The sequence below is a fragment of the Vicugna pacos genome, chromosome 8, assembly GCF_048564905.1.
Source record: "Vicugna pacos chromosome 8, VicPac4, whole genome shotgun sequence".
NCBI classification, from domain to species: Eukaryota; Metazoa; Chordata; class Mammalia; order Artiodactyla; family Camelidae; genus Vicugna; species Vicugna pacos.
This window is the reverse complement of record NC_132994.1, coordinates 21,883,130-21,892,206: the sequence shown is the minus strand read 5'-3', so window position 1 is coordinate 21,892,206 and position 9,077 is coordinate 21,883,130. Positions and strand designations below refer to the sequence as shown.

Below are 9,077 nucleotides of genomic sequence, written 5' to 3'. Positions count from 1 at the left end.
TATATGTTTGCCTCCAAAGCAGAGTATTACATTTTAGCTTATGTGAACAGATAACATGTTTCCTGGAGAACGTTTTCTAGAACTGTTGTTTTTTGAACCACACTCTGGGAAACACTACTTTGCAAGCTTCTGATCAGCATCTACTGTGTTTTTCTCCTTCTGTACTCTTGTCACAACTTCCTTACAGACAACATGTTTTCATTACCAAAACATTTTCTCTCATTCATCTTCTGCAAAGCCGTGAGAGCTGAGTTTACTAAACACTGACCTGCTCTAAGAGTCTGTTAAGACAGTGAAAATAACTGTTAGAAAGGTCCCGTTTATAATGATGTCATCTGGAAAAGGTAGCACAGAAATGAATCAATTGATATAGTTGTATCCATTAACCAGTTGCTTGACTTGGCTTGCCAAAGAGTTGGCGCAGCCCTGTTGGAGAAGAGCACCCCGAGTGGTGCAGGTGTTGGCATGGGACGGGTTAGTGCAGGTGTTGGCATTTACTGATGTGGGCTTTGGGACAGGCTGAGCCTACTGCAAAAAATCATGTAGATTAGTGTTGGGACAGTATTTGGTTGGAGGATGTGTTCATTTCCTAGGGCTGCTCTAATACCACAGACAGCTTGGCTTAAAACAACAGAAATCTGTTCTCTCACTGTTCTGGAGGCCAGAAGCCTGAAACTAGCAGATTTGTGTTCCGCCTTCAGCAGCTCTGTGATCTCTCCTGAAGGTTCTAGGAGAGAATCTTTTCTTGCTTATTCCAGCTTCTAGTAGCTCCAGGAGTTTCTTAGTTTTCATGACTTTATAACTTCAATCTCTGCCTCCATCTGCGTACCACGTCTTCTTTTTCTCTGTGTGTCTCTCCTTTGTGTGTCATGTAAGGACACTCTTATTGGATTTTGGGTCCAATAATCCAGGGTGCTCTCGTCTCAACAGCTTTAACTTAATTAGGACATCTACAGAGTCTTTTTCCAAATAATGTCACGTTTACAGGTCCCAGGGATTAGAACATAAAACATAGAACATAGGCCTTTTGGAGACCTTTGTTTAACCCACTACAGAGGGTAAGGGTAGCACATATTTCACTTAATTACAAATGTTTCCTAAGGCTAACGTGGCCACTATATCCATGAAAATTTCAGGCTAAACAAAACAAAACAAAAAATGATGATTTGATCTAATCACTCAAATAAAACTTATTAAGGCTCGGAATTGCGTGGGGAAAGGTAGAAATCTGAACAGTATTGAGATCTCTTAAGAAAGGAAATGAGGTGACTAGTTGGAGGATTATGAACAGTGTGTGCTACTACAGCTTCTACGTGATATTATTTGCTCATTTTGCTCCCTTTTTTGTCATAGTATATGTAGGAACTTATATCTATGTTTCTTTCTACTAGGAGATCCAGTTTCATATCCAGCTATCATGAATGTGAGTACAATCAACACTACCACAAGCTTGCAGAAACATGATTTATTTTTTCTTGGAATGATAGTATATTTAATAGTGTATTTATAGAATTGTTTCTTATCCTATATTTTATACTTTTCAATTTTGCTAAATGTTATAAAGTATTCTCTGATTCATGAATCCACATGGCTCTTCACTTTTGTTACCATAATGTTAGTCAAAATGTATTGTAGTTTCATGTCCCTGGCAGATAGTGAATGGGCAGTAAATATTTTTTGTATTAATAAATATTGAGAAATAAAGACAAAATGTGACTGAATAGTTTATCTAAAAGTCATATGTCTTTATTCATGGTAAAAATGCACCTGTATCATTTTAGTCCTAGTCTGTTACTGTAATTGTTAATAAATGAATTGAGAATATCATTAGTATGTTATATATTGTCAGTGTGTTTAAATGCACTGACACCTGGTGAAGAATAAAAGGGTAATTAAATAATACATGTTGAGGATATGGTGGATAATAAATATGACAAATATTTATTGATTCATTATTCCAAGCAAAGCCTTATGCTATAATCTCTGAAAGGAGGAGTTGGGAAAGGAAACAAAGGAGAATTTTTGTGGTAGCAGATTGCTAAGGTGGCTTCCAATGATCCCTGTCTCCCGTGTTCACAGGGTTGTGTAATCTCTTCCCACCTGGTCTGTGTGAATAAGAGAATGTGGTAGATCCTGTCTTTCATGAGACTGGGTTATGAAAAGAACATGGCTTCCCTCTTGGCTATATTCCCCCTCTCTCTTTCAGCAGCTTGCTCATGGTGACGCTCCTTTTATCATGAGCTGTCCTGTGTAGAGGTACACATGGTAAGGAATTGAGGCCTCCAACTAGTGAGGAATTAAACCAGCACAGGTAATAACTTCAGATGGCCAGAGCCCTGACGGGCAGCTCTGTTGAACCTCCAGGAGACACACTGAGGTAGGCTCCCAGTTAAGCCACTGCCAGATGCCTGACTCTCAAAAACTGGGTGAAACAATAAACTTTGTTTTAAGCTGCTAAGTTTGAGGGTAATTTGTCATGCAGCAATAGGCAAATAGTGGAATTTTCATGATAATGAAAAGGCAGTTGTGAATGTCTGATACCGACACATGTAACAAGATAACTACCAGTAGCTGCATAAATCCTAGGTTCTAAACAAGTGGCCTGCAAAATAAGTCCTGAGGAAAAATATGATGTTCAGCTCTGTTGTAAGGGAAGGCTTTGTAAAGAGAGAAGAATTGAGCCAGGTAAGGTTTGCATGGATCTTCTAAAACATGTGCATAAATCAGCGCACAGCAGCTAGAGGTGAATTTTACGTATGCTTTGTGGAGACCATTGCATCACTTTATTACTGAGGCACAGTAATCTATGCCATCTCTCATGCATTCCCCCAGGTAATTAGTTTTCAGGACTGTTGCTGGGTGGCGTATTCAACTCTTGCTGCTTTGCAGCACTCTGGGAAATGTGTGAACTATAGGACATATAGTTCTACCAGAAAGTTATACTAAGAGATTTAATCCACAGAAAATAGATAGCATGTATAATCCAATATTAGAAATGTAAATTGTGTAGTGAAACTGAGAACTCCATGGGGACTGTGGTCCCCCTCGCCTGTTGACTTCTCTTATGGCACGTAATGCTTCCTTTTCTTGCACGGATAGAGGAGACTTTAGGGTTTAGCATTCTTGACCTTTCTGGAATGTTTAACTGCCCATGCAGAATCTTGAAAGAGGCTGGAATTTCCGTTTTGTTGTTTCTTGAATTGAAGTGCCACCTTTCTTTACACACTGAGCTAATAATGTCAGTTCTGCCCCGTAGGTAACACCAGTCTGATCTCTTCACAGCCTGGAAAATCCTCTTTGCTCTAAATGTAGCCTGTCCTAGCACACCTTATACTCAAGCCATGAGAATCCTGCTGCCAGGAAAATCATTAGGAAGTTATATCTTTCTGCAGTGGTGCAGAAAGAAGATGGGGTGGGAGGAGGTAAGATGTAGTATTGATCCTTTTACTTGGAAACAGGCATCTTGTTTTCAGGCATTCTCCGGGTCCTGTTCTCTTTCGGCCAGAAGATTGATCTATGGTCCAATTAGATCTTCTAGGAACTGCTCTCTGTCAATTAGAGCTGTCTTCTCAGAGTCATAGTAAAATATTATGACACTGTATTGGGTTTGTAGGTAAAAGTCACAAAGCTCTCCAAACTTCTGTTAGAAGGAACTGAATTCACTAGTAAAACCCTGTATAAATGAATTTCTCTAAATTATATTTAGAATAGTTGAGGTATGCATTGTCAGTTAGACAGTGTAATTAACATGGGCACCTAGTCTAGATATTCCAAGATAATATATATATATATATATTACAGATAATCCTGTAAACCGTGAGGAATATATTTTCTTTATAAACTTTCAAAGGCATTTTTTCCAATTTATTGAATTCTCCAGTTTTGATGATGAACGTGTAAATAAAGCATGTGCATGCCCATCTGTTGTCTCTGGTGTTTGGTTCACTGTTGTGTCACCTACTTAGCTGGGATGGTGTTTCACTTCTCTGCCTGTGCTGCTCTACTAGAGAAGGGGAAGGAGAGGGAGAGGGGGAAGGATACAAAGAGAAACAGGAGGGAGGGAGGGATACAGAGAGACAGACAGAAAGGAGGAGGAGAAGGAGGAAGAGGAGGGGAGAAAGAAGAGAGGGAGAGAGTGCTTTAGAATGTATGAAAGAAAAAGCATATTGATGAGATGATTGGATATTTTTAAATGGATCTCCTATTAAATAGTACAATACTCCACAAACTAAGTTCCATTAGAAATCATAGAGATAATTGAATAAACGCTTCCTAACTTTAATAATCATCATGTTCTTTATTGGTGCTTGTTAAGAATTAATCAGCACATCAGTGCTGGGAGAAGTTTTAGAGGTACATTTGACATCCTGAAAAATCCTTTTCATCCATTAGGGTCCTTCCAATTTCAACAAAAAAAAAAAAGACGGGGCAAAAAGCAGTATCTTGCTACCATTAGAGGATGGAGGAGGGCTCTTCTGCCCTCTTTTTGGCTTCCTATAAAAGCGCTTAAAGCCTTCAGTCTCATTTTTCCATTCACTAGTAGACGGTATTTCAAAGCCCCCGCTCAGGGAATTGCCGAGGAAATAGCCGCCTAGCAGGGGGAAAAGAAGCTCACTGGTTAGTGTGGCATAAACATTTCTGTTTAGCAAAAGTAATTGTTTGGTCTCTGCATTTGTCTGCATGGTTATCTTGCACTTGACTCGTTGCTTTGTGGCTGGAGCTTGTCATCCTGGCTCTCAGCCAGGGCACTCATTACCTCTATTTAGGCGTCCTGTGTACATCCCGGGAAATGCTAAATGCCCCAGCTTCTTTGTGTGCCTTTGTTTATCCATGAGGCAGCACTCAGTATAGAATAATTTATAGGAGGCGAAGAGAGAGAAAGTCCTTCCACATCCTTCAAAAAATGAAATTAGTATACTGTGGGAGAAAAACACATGATACAGTTCTAATATGTGTTCTTGACAATTGGTCTTTTCTTTTCATGAAGGATATTCTAGAAGTGCTTTGAGTCTGCCATCCATTTTCCATTTCTCATTTGCTGGTCTTTTATTTCTTTCATCTGTATGCTCCCCTTCCCACAGATTCCTCCCTTCTCATCACCCATCTTCCATCTTTCAGTGAGACAGCATTCTACCAAGCTCTCCTTTTTTTTTTTTTTTTTTCCATTTAAACAGGACTATGTCAAGAAACTTAAGCTCCAGATCTGGCTTGGCTCAATATTACGATCAAAAGTGAGACCTCCTAGATTAAAGCTCTATTTTTCAAATATAGTACAGGATTTCTCCCAGGACAATTATGACATGCACACTGATGGCTTCTGTTTATATATACCTATGAAATTCTATGCAATTGCAGTGACTAAATTAAGCATCTTGTGTGCAAAAACACAAGCTTCATTTTTAATGTCATGTCAACTAGGAAGGCCAAATATATTTCAAATCACTGAAATAGTTTATTAAATAGATACCAGGATGCATTACATGAATTTCCCCCGTCCTGTAGCCTCATCTTTGCTAAAGAGGTCAAAAAAAGTTTCAGATTTTATACATTTCCCTAAACTTGATAGAAAACAAGAAAGAAATCAAAATAGGATCAAAATAGCTTCAGCTTGTTAAGGACCTCTGTTATTGGTTGAAGTGTTTCTATACATTATCTTTTGCACAAGATTTAATCAAGATTTTATACATTCCTTTGTTCTGACATGACTCAGTAATTAACATGTTTTATGACTCATCTATTTTAGCTGACCACAATATGGAAAAAGAGGTGTATTTTGACTTTTCATAGTTTGGATTTCACAACTGATAACCTTCTCCAAGTTTTCTAAAAAGAACCCAAGAAATCTCTGCTTAGTATCCTGTAGCTTTGTGTAGTTGCTACTAAGGAGAAACAAAATATAAATTAAAAGAACATATTTGTGTATCTGTCTTTTTGATTACATTTTCTAGACGTCTAGAACCATTTATACACATATTTTTGATAGCTCATTGAGGACAATGAATAAGTATATGAAGTAAATGCGCAATAATTAATTGCAGTTTTGTTTCCATCTGTTTATTTGTCCTGGATAGGCAAGATAAATTTATTGGCTGCGTTGTTTCTAACCTGTTAAACACAAAGGGGAGTTGTAGAATCATTGTTTCTTTTTGCTCAGCCTTCCTTGGGATCTATAGCTTCTTTATAGGTGATGAGCTGATAATTTCCAGCTTATTTTTTAGCTCTTCTTTTTCATGCTCCTTCGATAATTCATAGTGTAAACCAAACTCTGAATAGTTGACTTGGGAAGGATTTGTGCGTGTGTGTCTGTATCCTGGGCATTTTCTTTGCTCTATATCTTGCACTTATTTCCCTATGAGAAATTGGGAGGCCAGCTTGCTTTATGTGCTTCTGAAAGCCTGGCATTGTGAGCCTCCTTTGTACATAATAACTGCAGGTGCTTTCTGGCGCAGAAATGATCCTGTGATCTGATAGCTGTTTTTCACATTCTGTGATCATGGCCAGTTCACAGAATACAACAAAGGTGGAAGATTTTTGTTTTCCCCTGGGTTGCCTAAAGTTACAGTGCTGATCTCTTGACCCTTAATTTCAGCAAGTTTGATTGCTCAGGAAACCCTAGTGTGCATATTTGGAGCTGGTGTGGCATTTTGCTGTTGAGTTGATTGTCAATATCCTAACATGCTCATAGTATTTAGAAGAAGGGAGAGAGAATCTTTTGTGTAATTGTCTTGCATTTTAAAGAGTTGAATGCAACCAGTGTCACAAACTACTACTTGGCCTTGTCTAGTGGAATACCTTAGGCCTGCTGATGTATTTCGGCAAATGATTGCTGTGATTAGTGTCACTGCTTTTCCTCCTTGTGAAGTATAACACTGCCCGCCCTAAGGCTACAAGGTCACAAGAGAAATGCAGTCAGTCATCATTGGAATGAAGCCAGTACACAAATTCCGATTTTTCAAAAATGAAATTATTTTAATAAAGGATTTTTTAATAAATAATGCAACGTGTTATCAAAAATTGCTAATCTTGCTTCATTACTAATCTCGTGCCACATTAAAATGAATTGGTTTTACTAAGTATTTTAATTGTTTCCCCTTCTGATTTTCATTTCCTTACTCAATCATCAGCATCTCTCATCAGCCCAAGTTTAAAATATTCTCTGTCCTTATTCATCCCATGGAAATTGATCAGGTATTTAAACTATGAATTAGTTTCTCCATAATAACCAGACTTGATTCTACTTGCAAATCATTTAATTGAAGACCCATGTTAATTTTTGCCTTGCTAAATGCTACCTTGTTCTTGATTCCTGCTTTGTTTCTCAAAAGGTGACTTAGCTGATGGAGTCAAATGCCTTTTAACCACTAGAGGGAAACATACCAATCTACTATGAGCAATGCAGTGTCTTCAAATGGCAAATATCCTCCTGAAACTGCAGGTCCTGCAGTTTGTTTTGTGTTGCTCTTTTCCCTCTGAATATTGACAGCATTAGAATGAGGAATAAGCAAAGGATATATATTGATTAAAAATTTAGTGGTGATAATTTCCTTGTTATTGAATAATTTGGGACCTATTCCTTGCTGTGGTAAGTTTATTTTTGAAGTGAATAAATATCCCCAGGTCACTAAGGACATGCTTCTATGATGCAAGCATTGCCTCGCATAATGTATCTGGAAAGCAGTGTTCTTTAAATGTTGATGTACTCTACTCAAACAAAACATATGGAGTGAGTAAACAAGCATTTACTGAGTGTTGCTTCATCATTACAGGGAAACATATCTTTCAGACAATCGAGATTGTTTGCATCCTAGAGTCATGATGTTAAAAGCACTTGTGCAGATTGTCCTTAGTATTGTTCTGGCCCATCCATACTTTATTTCTTGAATTTATTATTTTTTCATATTATCTGTTTTATTTCATTACTTATGCTCCAGGGCTCTTGATATGAACCTAGTGGTTGTAACAATAGGCTTCATAGCAGTTACACAGTTCCATCTCCTTTTCTTATAGCTTTATGCAAATTTGAAGCAGGAATTTTGGTAGATCAGGTAAAACACTGAAGGTTGGGGCTTTTCATACCGATGCCAGATGAATGGATTTTAGGAACCCCATACAAATACCAAGCTGATTCTATGACATTGAGTAGCTGTCAAAAGCGAAGATACTGAAACAGGTGAAAGCAGTTAGGGAAACTGTGGACATGTGGAATATTTGAATAATGTATGAAGTATTCCTACATGTGTCAAAACCAAACACTTTTCAAACCATATTGCAAAATGTCTTGTTTTACTTGTTTTTAATGTGAAGAAACAGTGCAAGGCGTTTATGGACTGTTTTATTCAATCTCAGTTTGTTTCTGTATCAGTGCACCTAGGAGAATAGTCAGGCAACTCATTCAAGCAGAACATTAGGCACCTATTGCTTTTGTCTGCCCAGTGTTCTGTCTTTTTCCATGTCCAGGCAAACTCACTCTCCCATTCAACATGGTTGCAGGAGAGCTTCCTTTCTTTTGGCCATAATTGTAAGCATAGGCATTGGCAATTCACCAGAGTTGGCTCTGGGCGCATCACTGAAGCTTGGCCAAGTTCTCCCCCTGGTAATCTTGCTATGGATATCAAGACAGAGAAGGGATGGAGCAGAGATGCAGAAGGAATGGTAACTCTAATGATACTGGAAACCCTGTTAATCAACTGCACCCGTGTTCTCCATGCATAAGACCTGAATATATGTAAATACATTTGCATTTTGGATCAAGCTTGTTTCAGTTGGATTTCTCTTACTTGTGATTAAAGGAGTCACATGCTGGTAGGAAGCAAATTTCCACTGAGAACTTCTCTACTGTGAACAGGCAAAGGAGATTTTTCAATAGGCAACTATCTTTCTTGTTTAAAAGTAGAGTGCAGATTTCTGTTGAAAAACATGGTTGCCTTCTATATGCAGCTAAATTTTCTCTAGTTCACTAGGGCTCATTCCAGGACTCTGGGTATCCAGAGAGGAAAGGGAATGAGAATTCCCCCAGGGAGAGAAATGAAAGTATGGTTAGTTCTGAACAGAAATTTTTTTCACCTTCTACCACCTCT

General features: G+C 38.2%; 1 long non-coding RNA gene across 1 annotated transcript in view; it reads left to right on the top strand.

The window, feature by feature from the left end:
* Positions 1–1,406: 1,406 nt before the first annotated feature.
* Positions 1,407–9,077, top strand: part of LOC140697667 (uncharacterized) — a 63,411-nt gene continuing 55,740 nt past the window's right edge. The window contains exon 1 of the long non-coding RNA XR_012074853.1: positions 1,407–1,423. This is a non-coding gene — a long non-coding RNA (uncharacterized lncRNA). The remainder of the gene's footprint in view (positions 1,424–9,077) is intronic.